This window comes from Aethalodelphis obliquidens, unplaced genomic scaffold, assembly GCF_003676395.1.
Source record: "Aethalodelphis obliquidens isolate GAN/ISIS:26980383/991018 unplaced genomic scaffold, ASM367639v1 scaffold10, whole genome shotgun sequence".
Taxonomy (NCBI): domain Eukaryota; kingdom Metazoa; phylum Chordata; class Mammalia; order Artiodactyla; family Delphinidae; genus Aethalodelphis; species Aethalodelphis obliquidens.
The window spans coordinates 42,149,745-42,171,968 of NW_020837954.1; the positions used below are offsets into that span (position 1 = coordinate 42,149,745).

The 22,224-nt window shown below is 40.1% G+C and overlaps 1 protein-coding gene across 3 annotated transcripts in view; it reads left to right on the forward strand.

Moving 5' to 3' along the window:
• Positions 1–22,224, forward strand: part of EXD2 (exonuclease 3'-5' domain containing 2) — a 91,725-nt gene that overhangs the window by 33,295 nt on the left and 36,206 nt on the right. For 2 of the 3 annotated variants that reach the window (XM_027111607.1, XM_027111605.1), the window contains exon 1: positions 91–190. The exons of the other annotated variant lie outside the window; for it this stretch is intronic. The gene's annotated coding sequence lies outside the window, so the exon portion shown is untranslated. Of the gene's footprint in view, positions 1–90; positions 191–22,224 lie in introns of those variants that run through there. 3 annotated transcript variants of the gene reach the window in all.

Sequence of the window (22,224 nt, forward strand, 5' to 3'; positions counted from 1 at the left end):
CAACGGCTTCCGTACAAGATGGCGTCGTCCATTTGTACACCCTGACTGGGGTTGTCCCTTCAGCCCGTCACAGGACCGGAAGTGGTTTCGGTCCTAGTGGATCCGGGTGGGTGCGCGCAGGTGGCCACAGAGGTTCCAGGTCTTCAATGTGAGGCGCCGCAGGTGTTCCCGGTGGGGTCCAGGGCCGCAGGTAAGCGAGGATCAGGGGCGGGCGAGGCTCTTCTCCAGACTTGTGCGAGTGGCGGAGGGGGTTTCCAGCGCGGATTGAGGAGAGGGCTCAGGAAGCTGGCGATGTCACCGTGTGCGGGGGCGACTGCTTGCGGGGACCTCGTTTTCCCCAAGCGACTTGGCCCTGCCCCTCTCCCCGCCCCGCTCGCCCGTGGCGGGGGCGGTTCAGCACCCAGGTGCGCTCCGAGGGCTGTCACCTCGGTCCGCGGCCTCCCACGCCCTTCCCTGGGCGCCTCCTCGGACCCTCTTTTGCTCTGTATAGGAGTACATACCAAACCTTCGTGGCTTCTTTTTTTTAAATTTAATTTAATTAATTTTTTATACATCAGGTTCTTACGTTATCCATTTTATACATATTAGTGCATATATGTCAATCCCGGTCTCCCGATTCATCCCACCACCATCCCACCACCACCCGCCCCTCGCCTTCGTGGTTTCTTGACCCAGTTAGCTAAAACGGAGGCACCGCTCGCAGCACCTGGCGACCGCTTGGGCGCTGCGTGTTGCACGCGTCCACAGTTACGGTTTGGTCCCCTCCATTCGTCCCCCGCCCCCACTGTTACCACCTCTTTCCTCCCAGACCACACCCGCTGCTCCGGGCCTTGCTGGGAGCCACCTCCTTCCCTTTTCGCATCCCTGGAATAGATCAGAACCAGAACGTTAATGATTATTTATTACAAAATTGATATCGGCTCGTTTAAATATAAACGAAACCCAAACCTTTATAAACTTTTAATGTATTAATGGACGCAAACTCTCTTAGATACCCGTTCCTTGAAAACACTATACCGTATTTTTTTAGTTTCATTGCAAGGGTAGAAGGAACAGTACTGAAAGGTTTCGTTAATATCGAAGGTACGAGAGAAAAGAGGTTTAAGAGGGGGAAGGAATTATAAATTTTGGTCAAGTTGAGTTTGTTTTAAAAATATATATTTATTCTGTATTTATTTTGGTTGTAGTCCATGCATACAATCATATCAAAAATTTAAAATAGATCCTCTTTGACCTATCTCTTTACATCTCCATCTTTTCTTCTTTAATCTCTTGACCCCAGGTAAAAACTGTTATCAGTTTGGGGTGTTTTTTCTATTTCTTTGTCTTTACATTTATTGATATGTGTTTGTACTTATAAATATGTAAGGTTTTGTGTTAAACTTTTACAAATGTGGCATATTGTACCAATTCAACAACTAGACTTTTTATGCTTAAAAATGGGTCTTGGGACTTTTTCTTTGTCAATATGTAGACATCTAGCGTATTCGTTCTACCTGCTCTGTAAATTTCAGAGTGTGTTAAGATCCCATTGTATGTGAGATACCATAGGTTGCTTACAGTTTTTCACCATTAGGCACAGTGTCGCAGAGAATATCCTTACACCTGCGTCTGTGTGCTTGTGTGAGCGTTTGTCAAGGATAGAAACCTGCAGGTGGAATTAGTGGGTAGGAGGGTGTGGATGTTTAATGCCAAACTGCCCAACAGTGTATAATCATACCTATTTCCCCAGCTCTTTTAAACATTTGATGGTATCAATCTTTTTTACTTTTGCCAACCTGATGGGTGGAAAATGACTCTAATTTGGTGTTTTAATTTGTATTTCCCTAGTCATTGGTGAGATTGAGCATTTCTTCATGATTGTTGGCTGTTTGTATTACCTCTTTTGAGAAATGTCTCATTTCTATTGGGTTATCTTTTATATATGGTAGTGTTTTTTTTTTAATGGTAGTGTTTTATATATTCAGGATATTAATCTTTTATCATTCATATATGTTTGAAATATTTATTCCCAACATACTGCATTTTAAAGTCGTTACCTTTTAACCATAGAGCATCTTTGTAGCACAAAAGTTGTAAATTTTATGTTTAAATGTATCAGTCTTTTACTATGTGTATTTTGTATTTTGTGACTTTCATTCCTTATCCCAGTGGTTCTCAAATGGGAGCTATTTTGCTTTCTAGGAGCAACTTGGCAATGTCACGAGACATTTTTTGGTTGTCATCTAGTGGGTAGAAGCCAGGGATGATGTTAAACATCCTACAATGCACAGAAAAGCCCCTATAACAAAGAATTTTTCTGGCCTAAAATGTCAGTAGTGCTGAGGTTGAAAAACCCTGTTCTACCTTGAAGCAGAGTTTTCTCTTATGAGTATGTTTTCTCCTGTAAGTTGTTATATGGTAGAGTTTTTCTCTAATTCCTGTGTGTGTGTGTTTGAGTGTGTGTGTGTGTGTGTGAGAGAGAGAGAGAGAGAGAGAGAAAATGGTGTGTGCCTTACTCTTTCCAAACAATGTCACTCTGAATGTCAGTCCATTCTTGACCCACTAATCTAAAATGACGCATTTATCATGTACTAATTTCTCACCCACATAGTGTCTGTTTCTGGTGTCTGTTTCTGGACTGTCTTCTGTTCTATGTCCTAATTTTCTATTTTGCTAGACCAATACCATAACATTCTATATCAAATATATATTACACTTTGATATCTAGTAGTATAAATAGTCCTCATGATTATTTTTATTGTTATTTTATTAGACGTCATATACTTTATCAGCTCACATACTCATTATCTAATCAGTGTTTTGGTGGTAGTCTTACAATTTATTTTCCAGATTAATTTTAGAATCAGCTTGTCAAGTAGTTTTTTTTTTTTTTTTGTATTGTTTTGTTTTGGCTGCATTGGGTCTTTGTTGCCGTGTGTGGGCTTTCTCTAGTTGTGGCGAGCAGGGGCTACTCTTCGTTGCGGTGCATGGGCTTCTCATTGCGGTGGCTTCTCTTGTTGTGGAGCACGGGCTGTAAGCACAGGGACTTCAGTAGTTATGGCACGCAGGCTCGGTAGTTGTGGCACACGGGCTCGGTAGTTGTGGCACAGGCTCTAGAGTGCAGGCTCAGTAGTTGTGATGCATGGGCTTAATTGCTCTGCGGCACATGGGATCTTCCTGGACCAGGGATCAAACCCGTGTCCCCTGCACTGGCAGGTGGATTCTTAACCACTGCACCACCAGGGAAGTCCTCAAGTAGTTTTTTTTTAAAGTGGCTTTATTGAGATGTAATTCACATAATTTGTTGTTTAAAGTGTACAATTCAGTGATTTTTAGTATATTCACAATTATGCAGCCACTACAACCTAATTTTAGAACATTTTTATCATCCCCCAAAGAATCCCATACCTATTAGCAGTCACTCCCCTTCCCATTCCCCAACACCCTAGCCCTAGAAAGCCACTAATCTTTCTGCCTTTATAGATCTAAATATTTTGTATAAATGGAATCATACGATATGTGGTATTTTGTGATTGGCTTCTTTCATTTAGCATAATGTTTTCAAGGTTCACCCATGTTGTAGCATGTGTCAGTACTCATTCCTTTTTATTGGTGAATAAAATTGTATCATATGGTGTATTTGTTTCCTAGGGATACGGTATTGAAGTAACGCAAACTGGGTGGCTTAAAATAACAAATGTATTCTCTCACAGCCCTGGAGGCTATAAAGTCCAAAATCAAGGGGTCAGGAGGACTGTGCTCTCTCTGAGGGCTCTAGGGGAGGATCCTTTCTTGCCTCTTTCTAGCTTCTGGTGGTTGCCAGCAATCCTTGGCATTCTTTGGCATTCCTTGGCTGCAACTGTGTAACTACAACTTCTGCCTCTGTTTTCTTCACATGGCCTTCATCCCAGAGTGTCTATCTTCACATCGTAATTCTCTCTGTGCAAGTCTGTCTCTGCGTCTCTTCTCCCCTTCATGTAGGACACCAGTTATATTGAATTAAGGGCCCACTCTACTCCAGCAGGACCTCATTTTAACTTAATTAGGTATGCAAAGGTCTTTTCCAAATAAAGTCACATTTGTAGGTAATGGGGGTGAGGACTTTTAATTGGGGGAACACAATTCAACCCATAACATTATGGATATGCTGTATTTTATTTATCCATTCATGAGCTGATGGACATTTGGTTTGTTTCCATTTTTTGGCTATTATGAATAATGCTGCTATGAACTATTGGGTGGACATGTGCTTTCATTCCTCTTGGATATATACTTAGGAGTGGAATTGCTAGGTCACATGGCAACTCTATGTTTAATCATTTGAGGAACTCCCAGATTATTTTCCAAAGCAGCTGTACTATTTTCTATCAACATCAGCAACGTATGAGAGTTCTAATTTCTCCATATTATTGCCAGTACTTATTAGCTGTCTTTTTAATTAGAGCCATCCTCATGGATGTGAAGTAGTATCTCATTGTGCTTTTGATTTGCATTTCCCTAATACCTAATGATGTTGAGCATCTTTTCATGTGCTTATTGGCCATTTGTATATCTTCTTTGAAGAAATGTCCATTCAGATTCTTGCCTGTTTTAAATTGGTTTCTTTGTCTTTTTATTATTGAGTTATGAGTTTTTAAAATTTATTTTATTAAAAAAATTTGGGGGGTCTGTGTTGGCTCTTCTTTGCTGCCCATGGGGCTTTCTCTAGTTGCAGTGAGCAAGGGCTACTCTCTGTTGTGGTGCGCGGGCTTCTCATTGCGGTGGCTTCTCTTGTTGCAGAGCATGGGCTCTAGGCGTGTAGGCTTCAATAGTTGCAGCATGCAGCTCAGTAGTTGCAGCACGTGGGCTCAGTAGTAGCGGCATGTGAGCTCTAGAGCGCAGGCTCAGTAGCTGTGGCACATGGGCTTAGTTGTCCCATGGCATGGCATGTGGGATCTTTCTGGACCAGGGATTGAACTCGTGTCCCTGCGTTGACAGACAGATTCTTAACCGTTGTGCCAACAGAGAACTCCCATAAGAGTTTTTTTTTTTTTTTAAGAGTTTTTTATATAGTCCAGATACATGCCCTTATGAGATCTATGACTAGCAAATATTTTCTCCCATCCCATGGGTTTTTTCACTTTTTTGATGGTCAATTCATTTTTTTGTTTCTTTTTATTTCCATTACTCTAGGAGGGGGATCAGAAAAGATCTTGCTGGGATTTATGTCAAAGAGTGTTCTTCCTATGTTTTCCTCTAAGAGTTTTATAGTGTCCCATCTAACATTTAGGTCTCTAACCCATTTTGAGTTTATTTTTGTGTACGGTGTTAGGGAGTGTTCTAATTTCATTCTTTTACATGTGCTGTCCAGTTTTCCCAGCACCCCTTATTGAAGAGACTGTCTTTTCTCCAGTGTATATCCTTGCTTCCTTTGTCATAGATTCGTTGACCATAGGTGTGTGGGTTTTTCTCTGGGCTTTCTATCCTGTTCCATTGATCTGTATTTCTCTTTTTGTGCCAGTACCATGTTGTCTTGATTACTGTGGCTTTGTAGTATAGTCTGAAGTCAGGGAGTCTGATTCCTCCAGCTCTGTTTTTTTCCCTCAAGACTGCTTTGGCTATTTGGGGTCTTTTGTTTCTCCATACAAATTTTAAGATTTGTGGCTTCCCTGGTGGCGCAGTGGTTGGGAGTCCACCTGCTGATGCAGGGGATATGGGTTTGTGCCCCAGGCTGGGAAGATCCCACATGCTGCAGAGCGGCTGGGCCCGTGAGCCATGGCCGCTGAACCTGCACGTCCGGAGCCTGTGCTCTGCAATGGGAGAGGCCACAACAGTGAGAGGCCCGCATACCACAGAATAAATAAATAAATAAAAATTTTAAGATTTCTTGTTCTAGTTCTGTAAAAAATGCCATTGGTAATTTGATAAGGATTGCATTGAATCTGTAGATTGCTTTGGGTAGTATAGTCATTTTCCCGATATTGATTCTTCCAATCCAAGAACGTGGTATATCTCTCCATCTGTTTCTATCAACTTTAATTTCTTTCATCAGTGTCTTATAGTTTTCTGCATACAGGTCTTTTGTCTCCCTAGGTAGATTTATTCCTAGGTATTTTATTCTTTTTGTTACAATGGTAAATGGGAGTGTTACCTTAATTTCTCTTTTAGATTTTTCATCATTAGTGTATAGGAATGCAAGAGATTTCTGTGCATTAATTTTGTATCCTGCAACTTTACCAAATTCATTGATTAGCTCTAGTAGTTTTCTGGTGGCATCTTTAGGATTCTCTGTGTATAGTATCATGTCATCTGCCAACAGTGACAGATTTACTTCTTCTTTTCCAATTTGTATTCCTTTTATTTCGTTTTCTTCTCTGATTGCCAGGCCTAGGACTTCCAAAACTATGTTGAATAATAGTGGTGAGAGTGGACATCCTTGTCTTGTTCCTGATCTTAGAGGAAATGCTTTCAGTTTTTCACCATTGAGAATGATGTTTGCTGTGGGTTTGTCGTATATGGCCTTTATTATGTTGAGGTAGATTCCCTCTATGCCCACTTTCTGGAGAGTTTTTATCATAAGTTGTGTTGAATTTTGTCAAAAGCTTTTTCTGTATCTGTTGAGATGATCATATGGTTTTTCTTCTTCAATTTGTTAATATGGTGTATCACGTTGATTGATTTGCGTATATTGAAGAATCCTTGCATCCCTGGGATAAATCCCACTTGATCATGGTGTATGATCCTTTTAATGTATTGTTGGATTCTGTTTGCTAGTATTTTGTTGAGGATTTTTGCATATATATTAATCAGTGATATTGGTCTGTAATTGTCTTTTTCTCTACTATCTTTGTCTGGTTTTGGTATCAGGGTGATGGTGCCTCATAGAATGAGTTTGGGAGTGTTCCTTCCTCTGCAATTTTTTGGAATAGTTTGAGAAGGATGGGTGTTAGCTCTTCTCTAAATGTTTGATAGAATTCACCTGTGAAGCCATCTGGTCCTGGACTTTTGTTTGTTGGAAGATTTTAAATCACAGTTTCAATTTCATTACTTGTGATTGGTCTGTTCATATTTTGTATTCCTTCCTGGTTCAGTCTTGGAAGGTTATACCTTTCTAAGAATTTGTCCATTTCTTCCAGGTTGCCCATTTTATTGTCATCGAGTTGCTTGTAATAATGTCTTAGGATGCTTTGTATTTCTGCGGTGTCTGCTGTAACTTCTCCTTTTTCATTTCTAATTTTCTTGATTTGAGTGCTCTCCCTCTTTTTCTTGATGAGTCTGGCTAATGGTTTATCAATTTTGTTTATCTTCTCAGAGAACCAGCTTTTAGTTTTATTGATCTTTGCTATTGTTTTCTTTGTTTCTATTTCATTTATTTCTGCTCTGATCTTTATGATTTCTTTCCTTCTGCTAACTTTGGGTTTTGTTTGTTCTTCTTTCTCTAGTTCCTTTAGGTGTAAGGTTAGATTGTTTATTTGAGATTTTTCTTGTTTCTTGAGGTAGGCTTGTATTGATATAAACTTCCCTCTTAGAACTGCTTTTGCTGCATCCCATAGGTTTGGGATCATCGTGTTTTCATTGTCATTTGTCTCTAGGTATTTTTTGATTTCCTCTTTGATTTCTTCAGTGATCTCTTGGTTATTTAGTAACGTATTGTTTAGCCTCCATGTGTTGTGTTTTTTACGGTTTTTTCCCCTGTAATTGATTTCTAATCTCATAGCGTTGTGGTCAGAAAAGATGCTTGATATGATTTCATTTTGTTAAATTTACTGAGGCTTGATTTGTGACCCAAGATGTGATCTGTCCTGGAGAATGTTCCGTGCACACTTGAGAAGAAAGTGTAATCCTCTCTTTTTGGGTGGAATGTGCTATAACTATCAGTTAAATCTATCTGGTCTATTGTGTCATTTAAAGCTTGTGTTTCCTTATTAATTTTCTGTTTGCATGATCTGTCCATTGGTGTAAGTGAGGTGTTAAAGTCCCCCACTATTATTGTGTTACTGTCAGTTTCCTCTTTTAGAGCTGTTAGCAGTTGCCTTATGTATTGAGGTGCTCCTATGTTGGGTGCATATAGATTTTTAATTGTTATATCTTCTTCTTGGATTGATCCCTTGATCATTATATAGTGTCCTTCCTTGTCTCTTTTAACATTCTTTATTTTAAAGTCTATTTTATCTGATATGAGTATTGCTACTCCAGCTTTCTTTTGATTTCATTTGCATGTAATATCTTTTCCCATCCCCTCACTTTCAGTGTGTATGTGTCTCTAGGTCTGAAGTGGGTCTCTTGTAGACAACATATATATGGGTCTTGTTTTTGTATCCATTCAGCAAGCCTGTGTCTTTTGGTTGGAGCACTTAATCCATTCACGTTTAAGGTAATTATTGATATGTATGTTCCTATGACCATTTTCTTAATTGTTATGGGTTTGTTTTTTAGGTCCTTTTCTTCTCTTGTGTTTCCCACTTAGAGAAGTTCCTTTAGCATTTGTTGTAGTGCTGGTTTTGTGGTGCTGAATTCTCTTAGATTTTGCTTGTCTGTAAAGCTTTTGATTTCTCTGTCGAATCTGAATGAGATCCCTTGCTGGGTAGAGTAATCTTGGTTGTAGGTTCTTCCCTTTCATCACTTTAAATATATCATGCCACTCCCTTCTAGCTTGTAGAGTTTCTGCTGAGAAATCAGCTGTTAACCTTATGGGAGTTCCCTTGTATGTTATTTGTCGTTTTTCCCTTGCTGCTTTCAATAATTTTTCTTTGTGTTTAATTTTTGTCAATTTGATTACTATGTGTCTCAGCATGTTTCTCCTTGGGTGTATCCTGCCTGAGACTCTCTGCACTTCCTGGACTTGGGTGGCCATGTCTTTTCCCAAGTTAGGGAACTTTTTGACTATAATCTCTTCAAATATTTTCTCAGGTCCTGTCTCTCTCTCTTCTCCTTCTGGGACCCCTGTAATGCGAATGTTGTTGCATTTGATGTTGTCCCAGAGGTTCCTTAGGCTGTCTTAATTTATTTTCATTCTTTTTTCTTTATTCTGTTCTGTGGTGGTGAATTCCACCATTCTCTCTTCCAGGTCACTTATCTGTTCTTCTGCCTCAGTTATTCTGCTATTGATTCCTTCTAGTGTAGTTTTCATTTCAGTTATTATATTGTTCATCTCTGTTTGTTTGTTCTTTAATTCTTCTAGGTGTTTGTTCTTTAATTCTTCTAGGTCTTTGTTAAACATTTCTTGCATCTTCTCGATCTTTGCCTCCATACTTTTTCCGAGGTCCTGGATCATCTTCACTATCATTATTCTGAATTCTTTTTCTGGAGGGTCGCCTATCTCCACTTCATTTAGTTGTTTATCTGGGGTTTTATCTTATTCCTTCATCTGGTGCATAGGCCTCTGCCTTTTCATCTTGTCTATCTTTCTGTGATGTGGTTTGTGTTCCACAGGCTGCAGGATTGTAGTTCTTGCTTCTGCTGTTAGTTCATTTTTTAAAACTTTTTTAAAAATTAAGTTTGCATTTAATTTACTACATTATTTTGAGTTTTTGAGTAAAACAATCTCTTGTTTATTAAAGAAAAATAGGGCAATTATCGTACCTTCTGTAGAGAGTTGTTGAAAAGATTAAATGAGTCATGTATATATGAGTATACTTGAGTATGCATGTAAAGAGCCTGGCACATTATATGTGCTCTGTAAGTGACAGCTGCTATAATGTATCTGTGCTCTTCAAGTCTTTTTCTATATCTTCAGTAAAGCTTTCTGTTTTTCTTCATATTGATCTTGAACATTTCTTGTTGAGTTTACACCTAGGTTTGTTTGTGTGTGCATGTGGTTGTTGTTTAAATACATGTGGCTTGTGGGACTTGGCTTGTGGGACTTCCCTCGTGGCACAGTGGTTACAACTGTGCTCCCAACGCAGGGGGCCTGGTTTCGATTCCTGTTCAGGGAACTAGATCCCACATGCATGCTGCAACTAAGAGTTTGCAACTAAGGAGCACTCGAGCTGCAACTAAGGACCCCACTTGCTGCAAGTAAGACCTGGAGCAACTAACTAACTAACTAACTAAATAAATAAAACAAAAAACATGCGGCTTGTAGTTTTAAAACAGCTTATATTGCTATGGGATTTTCTTCATACTGTTATAATGGGTATGGAAAGCTATTGATTTTATATTCATCAAACTTTCAAAATTTTAAGTTGTAAAAGTTGTGACTTGTTTACTAATCCAGGTGATTCCAATGCCGCCATTCTGTTAAGAGCTATTCTTTTCCATTCTGCCTTCTTCTGCCCTGATTTGGATCTTCTTTCCCTCTTGGCCGTGCTATGGTGAGTCTTCTAACAGGTCTCCTTGCCTCTAGCCTTGCCCGCCTGCAGTCCAGCACCCACACTGCCACCATGGTGTTCTTTGAAATAGGAGCCTGAACTTGTCACTTCCCTTATAAGTCTGTTATTGGCTCTCCATTACCTATAAGGTTTTGTCTTTCAGGGTAATAGAAGGCTCCTCACAACTTGACCTGCATCTACTCCTTCTCGCACCATCCCTCTCTGTTTCCTTACTTGCACGTTGTGCTCTAGCACAGTGCTAGCCAGTAGCAATATAATGTGAGCCCCATAAATCATTTAAAGCTTTCTAGTAGCCACATTAGAAGTATAAAAAGAAACAGGTGAACTTAATTTTAACCGGTTTTATTTAACCCAGTATATCCAAAATATTATTTCAACATAAGATGTAAAAAATCGGGAATTCCCTGACAGTCCAGTGGTTAGGACTCTGCGCTTCCAGTGCAGGGGGCACAGGTTTGATCCCTGGTCAGGGAATTAAGATCCTGCAAGCCATGTGGCACGGCAAAAAAAAAAGATATAAAAAATCAATACGGAATTAATAGAGATAGAAAGTATAATAGAGGTTACCAAGAGTTGGGGGAGGGAGGAATGGAAAGTTATTGTTTAGTGGGTACAGAGTTTGTTTGGGATGATGAAGTAGTTCTAGAAATGGATAGTGGTGATGGTTGCACAACCTTGTGAATGCAGTTATGCTACTGAATGTTACACTTAAAAGTGATTAAAATGCTAAATTTTGTGTTGTGTATGTTTTACTACAATAAAAAAAGGTCACCTTAAAATATCAATATAGAAATTATCAGTAAGATATTTTTTACTTTTTTTAAAGAGTAATTCTTCAAAATTCGGTATTTTACACTTACAGTATGTGTTAAATTTGCTTGTACTCTTTCATGAGTACCACGATGCTCCATGCCTTTTGTGTCCTTGCACGTGCTATTCCCTCTGCCTTGCGCACCTGGAGAATGTTTGCTCGTTTTTTAACACCAGTACCAGTCTCAGTGTTCATCCCTCTCAGCGAGTGTTTCTCTTAATAATCCCCTTACTCTTTCCTCTTTGCCATCCCTGTACTCGTGTGTGCTTCTGTTGTTGGTGTTTCCTCACCAAATTGCAGCTTGTTCAATACGTGCATTTCTCCTTTTCTGAAAGCAGCTTGTGCCATTTAACTCTTTTTACCCAAAGTCTAACACAATGTCTGGTTTATTGAAAGTGCTATTTACATGTTTGCTGAATGAATCCCTTGGCTGGGAAAAAACCCACACAAAATCTCTCCATATAAAAATGAATTAGTAAGTTTTTTGAATGTTGCCAACAGTTCCCTCATATGGAGGTACCCCACTTGCTCCTTCAGTTTCCCTGTGAGGCCTTTCTTTTTCTCAGGCCACACATGATAAAGAATAAGTAGGAACCTGATAGCCTGGGAATTCTAGATCTGAGGGAGCCCTTCTCGATGGAAGCAAATCAATAATACTTTGTTTTTTCAACTTTTCTACTGTAACGTAACCTCATTTTAGTGTTATTAAACATGGAGATAATTTGAAATACAAAAATAAATTTGAAAAATGAATTAATAAAAACACATGTTAGATGCTGTTATTTTTTTTGAAGACAGAAATTCACTTTTCTCTACAAAAACATGTTTAAGTTGGGAGGGGAGGCACAATCAAGATGAAAATTGGTTTCAAGGGGTACAATGTTTGGCTGAAACAGACAAGAGGAAATTTAGAAGAAAGAAATGTAAAATTTTGGATTTAACAGCAAAGTATAAATTACAAGTATATAAAATGGGGAACTCAATATGATTTCAGTGAATTTTAATTTACCGCAAACTCTATGAGGGTCGCCAGTGTGATTCTGCTATTCAAAAACCTATCATTTCATCCATCATTAATAAAATATAGGGTCCAGACCCTGGGAAGTAATAATACCAATGTAGTCCACATCAATTAGAACATGTCTCAAGTTTTGAATACAGACCTGGGTGCCACATTTAAGAGATACCTTGACGAGCTTGGAGCCATTCAGAAAGATCTGGCCATAATGGCAAGTGGTCTTTAAACTAGGTCACAGGAAGCTGATTGGGTTAAGTAAAATGTACTAAGGGGAGTATAAGAGCTATCTTCACATATTTCACAAGCTCTAAGGAGGGAGTAAACACTTGTCATTTCAGAGGCCAGACTGAACATCAAAGAGAGCAGTTTCTATGCAGGGAACTTTTACAGAATGCAAGGACTTTTCAACAAAAACTGCCTCTTAAGGTGATGAACTCTGTTCCCGGATGTATTCAGGTAGAGATAAGGTCATGATCTGTCAGGATTACCATAGAAAGAAATCTTGAATTGTGTGAGAGCTGAATTTGGCTTCTAAATTTTAACTCTATGATTCTTTGTTTTCCTTTAATAGTTCTGTGGTTTATAGAACCTCAGTAGTAGTCATAGCTAACATTTATTGAACCCTAATGTGCTAGCCAATATGCTGAGTATTTTGATCATCTTACTTAAGTCTCACAATAATCCTACATGGTAGGTACTATCCTTCCCATTTTACTGAGGAGGAAACTGAGGCTTAGAGAAGTTCAGTAATTTAACCAAGTTTATATAGCTAACAATTGGCAGAGGCTGGATTTGAACTCAGGATATTTGACTCTAAGGCTCATGTTGTTATCCTCTACTTTATGCTATTCTCTAAACATTTTAACATATTTGTTTAATTCATTAAAATGAGATTTATTTCAAGAATATAATTATATGTCTTAAATGTTAAGTGGGATATTTACTTTGCCTATCTCTAAAAAGCACCACTAAAAAAACTTATTTTTTTCTAATTATGAATATATACATACTCATATAGAATTTGAAAAATCAAAACTATTTATAACCCTACTACCCTTAGGTAACCATTGTTATCGGTTTGATGTTGTTGTTTTATACAATTTTATTTTAAAAGAATGGCAGAGCCTTTCAGTCACTGAAGATAGTGAAGCACTGAAAGCTTTGGATCCCCAGGCAAGTCCTTAGCAGGTGTTTTAGTCCGTTTGGGCTGCTGTAATAGAATACCACAGACTGGGTGGTTTATAGACAGCAGTTCTCACAGTTCTGGAGGCTAGAAGTCTGAGATCAGATTGCCAGCATGGTTGAGTCCTGATGAGAGTTCTCTTCTGGGCTGCAGACTGCCAACAACATCTTATTGTATCCTTTTATGGCAGAGGTCAGAGAGAAGCAAGGTCTCTCGTGACTTTTTAAGGGCACTAATCCCAGTCACGAGGGTGCCACCCTTTGGACCTCATCTGATCCTAATTACCTTCCAAAGGCCCCACTTTCTAATACCAAAAATTTGGGGTTGTGATTTCCACATGAATTTCAGAGGGACACAAACATTCAGTCTATAACACAAGATTTGATTTTTCTCACTCCTAACCCAGTATTGAACCATACTGCTGCTTTATAGTATGAAGACTCAATAAGGAGAAAAAAGTTTTGTTTCACGTGAATAAACGGATTTTTGTAATTTTGATAATTGAATTAGAAATATTTATCATAGGACTTCCCTGGTGGTGCAGTGGTTAAGAATCCGCCTGCCAATGCAGGGGATACGGGTTTGAGCCCTGGTCCGGGAAGATCTCACATGCCACAGAGCAACTAAGCCCATGTGCCACAACTACTGAGCCTGTGCTCTAGAGCCTGCGAGCCACAACTATTGAGCCTGCAAGCCACAACTACTGAAGCCCACGTGCCTAGAGCCTGTGCTCCGCAACAAGAGAAGCCACTGCAATGAGAAACCTGTACACCACAATGAAGAGTAGCCCCCGCTCGCCGCAACTAGAGAAAGCCCGCGCACAGCAACGAAGACCCAATGCAGCCAAAAGTAAATAAATAAATAAATACACTTATTTATTTTAAAAAAGAAATATTTATCATAAAATGTTAACATATAATACCTTGAATTGAGTTTTATTCATTCAATAAATATTTATTGTTATCAGTTCTGTGCTACTTGCTGGAGATATTTATATATAAATGAAGAAACCAGTTAAGGTCCCTATACATGCTGGAGATATTTATATATAAATGAAGAAGCCAGTTAAGGTCCCTATTTTCATGAGGTTTACATTCTAGTGGGAAAGATAGACAATGAATGAACCAGCAGTCATTAATTCTTTAGTTGGGCCAACAGGAGAAAAATCAGAAATATCCCTGAATTTTGACAATTGCATACACTTGTGTAACCCAAGCCTCCATCAAGACATGAAACTTTACCACAGTTCCAGAAAGTTCCTTCATGCCTGAAATGCTCTTCCTTAGAATTTGTCATATCTGGCTTTTTTTGTCATTCAGTGCTCAGCTTAAATGTCTCTTCCCTGTACCCACCTCTCCCAGAGGCTACTATTGTTCATATTTTTTTCTATCGTAGATTAGTTTCAGCTGTTCTAGAACTTTATATAAATAGAATTATACAGTATCTCTTTTATATCTAGCTTCTTTCACTCGGTCTAATGTTATTTGAGATTCATCCAGATTGCATGTATCAGTAATAAGTTCCTTTTTATTGCTGGTTAGCATTCCATGTAGATATACCACTAGGGCTGTTTCCAGTTTGGGGCTGTTATGAATACAGCTGTAATGAATATTCTTATACAAGTCTTTTTCTGGATATATTTAATTTCTCCAACTTGGGACTCAGAGAACTGTACCAAATCTGACCTCCTTCATCTTCCAAATCTTCATTATGTGGATATTGAGTTTCTCAATCCATCCTCTGTGTCTCTGTTCTTATATTTTCTACCTCTTTATCTCCGTGATGCGTTCTGGGTGACTTCCTCAGATTTATCCTCAATTCGGTAACTTTTTCTCTCTCTCTGTATGTCTGATCTGCTGTTTAACCTGTCTATTGAGTTTTTAAAAAATTTTAACAGATATTTTTCATATCTAGAAATTCTACTCTTTGTTGCCTTCTGTTCATGTTTGGGATTTTATTTTCCTGAATTTCCCTGGTTGTTACTTTGAAGTCTCTTTCAGATCTCAGTTATAGATATTTTTTTGCTGGCTCTGTGAGCTATTATGATTGATTTTAGGGTTTTGGGTTTTGTTTTGTTTTCATTCGTTTGTGAGCACTCTTCTAGGGAGTGATCTTCGGTGGGAGTCCTGCGTGTTTCCTGCATGATAAAACAGTTTCGCCATTGCATGGTAAAACAGTTTTATGATCAGCTCTGCCTGGTTCCAACAGAACGGACCAATTCTAAGCATTTTAGTTTTAGTTTCTTGGCTGAGGGTTTCCTTTTTCAAGGATAATGTGAACTTGGGTCCTTTATCTGTCCAGAGTGCAGGTTTGAGGGGCTGTCCTTTCATGAGGGACTCTGTTCATATTCCTTTTTTTTAATTGAATGAAAGATTCTTTATATTCTATAATACTTCACAGTTTTCAAAAGTTTCACACACATGATTTCATATAATCCCAAAATAACCCCCTTTTTTCCTCCTACCCCTATATTGCCCCTCCCCCTTCCCTCTGCCCACTGGTAACCACTAGTTTGTTCTCTGTGAGTCTGCTTCTTTCTGTTTTATTCACTAGTTTGTTGTAATTTTTAGATTCCACATGTTGCTGATATTATACAGTATTTGTCTTTCTCTGTCTGACTTATTTCACTTTGTGTAATGCCCTCTAAGTTCATCCATGTTGCTGCAATGGTAAATTTTCATTCTTTTTATGGCTGAGTGGTATTCCTTTGTATATACTGTATCTTCTTTTTAAAAAAATTATTGAAGTATAGTTGATTTACAATGTTGTTTTAGTTTCCTGTGTACAGCAAAGTGATTCAAATATATACATCCTTTTTCAGATTCTTTTCCCTTATAGGTTATTACAAAATATTGAGTATATTTTGAGTACTCGGCTATACAGTAGGTCTTTGTTGGTTATCTATTTTATATATAGTAATGTGTATATGTTAATCCCAAACTCCTATTTTATCCCTCCCCAACCTTCCCCTTTGGTAATCATAAGTTTGTTTTCTATGTCTGTGGGTCTGTTTTTGTTTTGTAAATAAGTTCATTTGTGTCATTGTTTTAGATTTCACAATTAAGGTATATCATATGATATTTGTCTTTGTCTGACTTACTTCACTTAGTATGAATCTGTAGGTCCATCCATGTTGCTGCAAATGGCATTATTTCATTCTTTTTTATGGCTAAGTATATGTACCACATCTTCTTCATCCATTCATCTGTTGATGGACATTTAGGTTGCTTCCATGTCTTGGCTATTGTAAATAGTGCTATTGGGGTGCGTGTATCTTTTCGAATTAGTGTTTTCGTTTTTGGGGGGTATATACCAAGGAGTGGAGTTGCTGGGTCTTATGGTAGTTCTATTTTCAGTTTTTTGAGAAACCTCCATAATGTTTTCCACAGTGGCTGCACCAATTTACCTTCCCACCAACAGTGTACAAGGGTTCCCTTTTCTCCGCATCCTCACCAACATTTGTTGTTTGTGGGGTTTTTTGGTGATTGCCATTCTGACAGGTGTGAGAATGTGGTTTTGATTTGCACTTCCCTGATGATTAACGATGTTGAGCATCTTTTCATGTGCCTGCTGGCCATCTGCATTTCCTCTTTGGAAAAATGGCTATTCAGTTCTTCTGCCCACTTTTTAATTGGGTTGTTTGTTTTGTTTTGTTTTTTCATGTTGAGTTATATGAGCTGTTTATATATATTGGATATTAATCCCTTATTGGTCATATCATTTGCAAATATTTTCTCCCATTCAATAGATTGTCTTTTCATTTTGTCAGTGGTTTCCTTTGCTGTGCAAAAGCTTTTTGTTTTTGGCTGTGTTGGATCTTTGTTGCTGCGCACAAGGTTTCTCTAGTTGCGGCAAGCGGGGGCTACTCTTTGTTGCGGTGCACGGGCTTCTCATTGCGGTGGCTTCTCTTGTTGAGAGGAGTGGGCTCTACGCGCGTGGGCTTCAGTAATTGCAGCACACGGGCTCAGTAGTTGCGGCACACAGGACCTAGAGCACACGGGCTTCAGTAGTTGCGGCACGTGGGCTCTAGGGCACCTGGGCTTCAGTAGTTGTGGCGTGCAGGCTCAGCAGTTGTGGCTCACGGGCTCTAGAGTGCAGGCTCAGTAGTTGTGGTGTATGGGCTTAGTTGCTCTGCGGCATGTGGGATCTTCCTGGACCAGGGATTGAACCCATGTCCCCTGCATTGACAGGCAGATTCTTAACCACTGCACCACCAGGGAAGTCCCTTTTTTTCTTTTTTTTAAAAATTAAAAAATATATATATTTAAATTAAAAAAATTTTATTTCTGTGCAAAAGCTTTTATATTTAACTAAATCCTATTAGTTTATTTTTTCTTTTATTTGCTTTAGGAGATGGATCCAAAAAAATATTGCAATTTATGTCAAAAAGTGTTCTGCTTATGTTTTCTAATGGGAGTTTTATAGTACCCAGTCTTACATTTAGGTCTTTAATCCATTTTTGAGTTTATTTTTGTATGTGATATTAGAGAGTGTTCTAATTTCATTCTTTTACATGTAGCTATCCAGTTTTCCCAGCACCACCTATTGAAGAGACTGTCTTTTCTCCATTGTATATTCTTGCCTCCTTTGTCATAGATTATGTAATCAGAGGTGCATGGGTTTATCTCTGGACTTTCTATCCTGTTCCATAGATTTATATTTCTGTTTTTTGTGCCAGTACCATACTGTTTTGATTACTCTAGGTTTGTAGTATAGTCTGAAGTCAGGGAACCTGATTCCTCCAGCTCCATTTTTCTTTCTCAAGATTGCTTTGGCTAGTCAGGGTCTTTTGTGTTTACATACAAATTGTAAAATTTTTTGTTCTAATTCTGTGAAGAAATACCATTGGTATTTTGGTAGGGATTGCATTGAATCTGTAGATTGCCTTGGGTAGTAAGGTCATTTTCACATTAATTCTTCCAATCCAATGTATTGTTCCATATGTTTGTATCATCTTCACTTTCTTTCATCAGCATCTTATAGTTTTCCAAGTACAAGTCTTTTACCTCCTTAGGTAGGTTTATTCCTAGGGATTTTATTCTTTTTGATGTGATGGTAAATGGGATTGTTTCCTTAATTTCTCTTTCTGAATAGAAATGCATCAGTTTTCTGTATATTAATTTTGTATCCTACAACTTTACCCAGTTCATTGATGGGTTCTAGTAGTTTTCTGGTGGCATCTTTAGGATAGTATCATGTCATCTGCAAACAGTGACTGTTTTACTTCTTCCTTTCCAATCTCGATTCCTTTATTTTTTTTTCTTCTCTGATTGCTGTGGCTAGGACTTCCAAAACTATGTTGAATAAAAGTGGTGAGAATGGGCGTCCTTGTCTTGTTCCTGATCTTAGAGGAAATGCTTTCAGCCTCCACCATTGAGTATGATGTTAGCTGTAGGTTTGTCATTTATGGCCTTTATTATGTTGAGGCATGTTCCATCTATTTCTTTGTATGTTTTTAAAGAATGTGTACTCTCAAAATGCTAGGTGCAGAATTCTTTTTTTTTTTTTTTTTGGGGTACGCGGGCCTCTCACTGCTGTGGCCTCTCCCGTTGTGGAGCACAGGCTCCAGACGTGCAGGTTCAGCGGCCATGGCTCACAGGCCCAGCCGCTCCGCGGCATGTGGGATCTTCCCGGACCAGGGCACGAACCCATGTCCCCTGCATCGGCAGGCGGACTCTCAACCACTGCGCCACCAGGGAAGCCCTGGGTGCAGAATTCTATACGTGTTCCTTAGAAAATGCTAATTAATGATGTTGGAGACACACCTGCAATAACTGGTGATTCTTGGATGTCTTTTCATATTTAAGAGTGCTATAGGCTGAATGTTTTGTGTCCCCTCAAAATTCATATGTTGAAAATTAACCCCAATTGGGGGGGCTTTGAGAAGTGATTAGATCCTGAGGGTGGAGCCCTCATGAGTAGGATTAGTGCCACTCCCTTCTGGCCTGCAGAGTTTCTGCAGAAAATAAGCTGATAGCCTTGTATATTATTTGTTGCTTTTCCCTTGCTGCTTTTAATATTCTCTATCTTTAGTTTTTGTCATTTTGATTACAATGTGTCTTGGTGTGTTCCTCTTTGGATTAATCCTGTATGGGACTCTGTGCTTCCTGGACTTATATGTCTGTTTCCTTTCCCAGGTTAGGAAAGTTTTCAGCTATTATGTCTTCAAATATTTTCTCAGGCTCTTTCTCTTTCTCTTATTCTTCTGGGACCCCTATAATGTGAATATTAGTGGGCTCGATGTTATCCCAGAAGTCTCTTAAACAGTTCTCATTTCTTTTCATTCTTTTTTTTTCTGTTCAATGGCAGTGATTTCCACTACTTTGTCCTCCAAGTCACTGATCCATTCCTCTGTATCATCTAGCCTACTATTTATTCCTTCTAGTGTATTTTTCATTTCAGTTATTGTATTCTTCATCTCTGTTTGGTGGTTCTTTATAATTTCTAATTCTCAGTTAAAAACTTCTAACTTCTCACTTTGTGCATCCATTTTCCTCCTGAGTTCTTTGATCATCTTTGCAGTCATTACTCTGAACTCTTTCTCAGGTAGATAACCTATCTTCACTTCACTTAGTTCTTCTTCTGGGGTTTTGTCTTGCTCCTTCATCTGGAACATGTTCCTCTGCTGCCTCATTTTGTCTAAGTTGCTATTTTTATTTTTATGTATGTGGTAGATTAGTTACATTTCTTCATCTTGAAGAAGTGTCCTTCTGTAGGAGATGTCCTGTGTGTCCCAGCAGTGAGCTCCTGTCTCATCACCCAAGCTATATGCTCTAGGGGTTCCCGTTAAGAGGGCTGGGTGGGTCCTTCTGTTGTGGTGGGCTGACTGTGTGGGTGGTCTGGTAAGCCTGGTCGGTCCCTAGTCCGGTTGGTTGCCAGGTCCTGCCTTGTATGGTTGCTGCTGGGTGCTGTTAAGAGGGCCTGGTAACAAGGTGACTGGCTTCAGAACCCTAGGAAGTCCTGGGGCTAGAGCGGGCTCCACTGGTGGGTAGAGTCAGGGTCCGGAGGACTCTGGGGCTGTTGCCTGCCCACTGGCGAGTGAAGCCAGGCCCTGAGGTTACTGTTGGACTACTGGCAGGCAGAGCCAGTTCCTGGAGTCTGGCTGCAGGGTCCAGGGATCCCAGGGCTTTTTTTTTTTTTTTTTTTTTTCCGTACGCGGGCCTCTCACTGTTGTGGCCTCTCCCGTTGCGGAGCACAGGCTCTGGACGCGCAGGCTCAGCAGCCACGTCTCACGGGCCCAGCCGCTCCACGGCATGTGGGATCTTCCTGGACTGGGGCACGAACCCATGTACCCTGCATCAGCAGGCGGACTCTCAACCACTGTGCCACCAGGGAAGCCCACAGAGCTTGTTTTAGATCATTGGTTGGCAGGGAGGTGGTAATTCCTGACACAGTTGGTATGGGGTCTGGAGTGTCCCGAAGCTTGTGTTGGCCTGCTAGTGCACAGGGCCAGGGCCCAGCTGGTCCCAGGGTAGGTTCTAGCCTGCTGTGGGCAGGCTAGGTCCACAGGCTGTGGGATTGTGGTTTTCTTGTGTCTGGTGTCTGTCCCCTGGTGGCTGAGGCTGGTCTAGAGGCTAGTGCAGGCTTCCTGGAGGGCAGGGCCACTGTCTGCCCACTGGTGGCTGGAGCTGGGTCTTGGCCCTCTGGTGGGCAAGGTCCTGTCTAGAGGAGTGTCTAGAGGAGGCTGTAGGCTCAGGAGGACTTTAGGAAGCCTGTCTGCTTATGGGTGGGGCTGTGTCCACACTCGGTTAGTTGTTTGGCCTGCGGCATCCCAGCACTGCTGCCTACAGACTATTGGATGGGGCTAGGTCTTGGCTGTAATGGCTAGAGGGAGGAGCCCAAGATCACGCCCACCAGCACTGGCTTCCAAATGTGACTGAGCTGCCAAATGTAGCTGTTGTCAGCTAAGGCCGGCTCCCCACCTCTCCAAGGCCAGCAGGTAGGTTTGACTCAGACTCCTATCAAGTTACTGCTTTTGCCCTGAGTCCCGGTGCATGTAAGATCTTGTGTGTGCCCTTTAAGAGTGAAGTTGTATTTCCCACAGTCCTTCCTGAAATTAAGCCCGGCTGGCCTTCAAAGCCAAATGATCTGGGGGCTAGTCTTCCTGCTGCAGGACCCCCAGGCTGGGGAGCCTAACGTGGGGCTCAGAACTCTCATTTCTGTGGGAGAACTTCTGCACTATAACTTTTTTTTTTTTTTGACCACATGGCTTGTAGAATCTTAGTTCTGTGACCAGGGATCAAACCCACACCCTTAGCAGTGAAAGAGTGGAGTCCTAACAACTGGACCACCAGGGAATTCCCACGTCTGCACTATAATTATTCTCCAGTTTGTGTATTGCCCACCTGGGAGTATGGGACTTGATTATATCATGTCCCCTCCTACTCATCTTGTGGTTCCTTCTTTGTGTCTTTAGTTGTAGACGATCTTTTCTGGGAGGTTTTGGTCTTTTTCATAGATGGTTGTTCTGCAGATAGTTGTGGTTTTGGTGTGGTTGTGAGAGGAAGTGAGCTCAGGGTCTTTCTACTCCACCACTTTGGCCGATCTTCAAGGGACTGTGTTCATATTCTCAGCCTTGGGCAGATGTCTTGCCTGGACCATAGTAGGTGAACACTTAACAGGTTCTTGTTCATGGACAAGGCAACACTCTCCTGCATCTCCACTGTGCCCTGGGCCTGTGGCCTAGACTTCTGTCCCTGGGCTGGTGATATTCTCCAGCATTGGGGCTGGTATGAGTTCTGGTCTCTGCCCAGCTTTATCTCCTACCCACTGTGGGTTCCCTTCTTCCATTTCTGACACTTGATGATTTCCCTTTCTTCTTTTTAAGTTTAACTGTGTATTAAACTTTTATTATCTTTTTTAAAAATATTTATTTATTTGGTTGGGTTTGGTCTTAGTTGCGTCATGTGGGCTCTTTAGT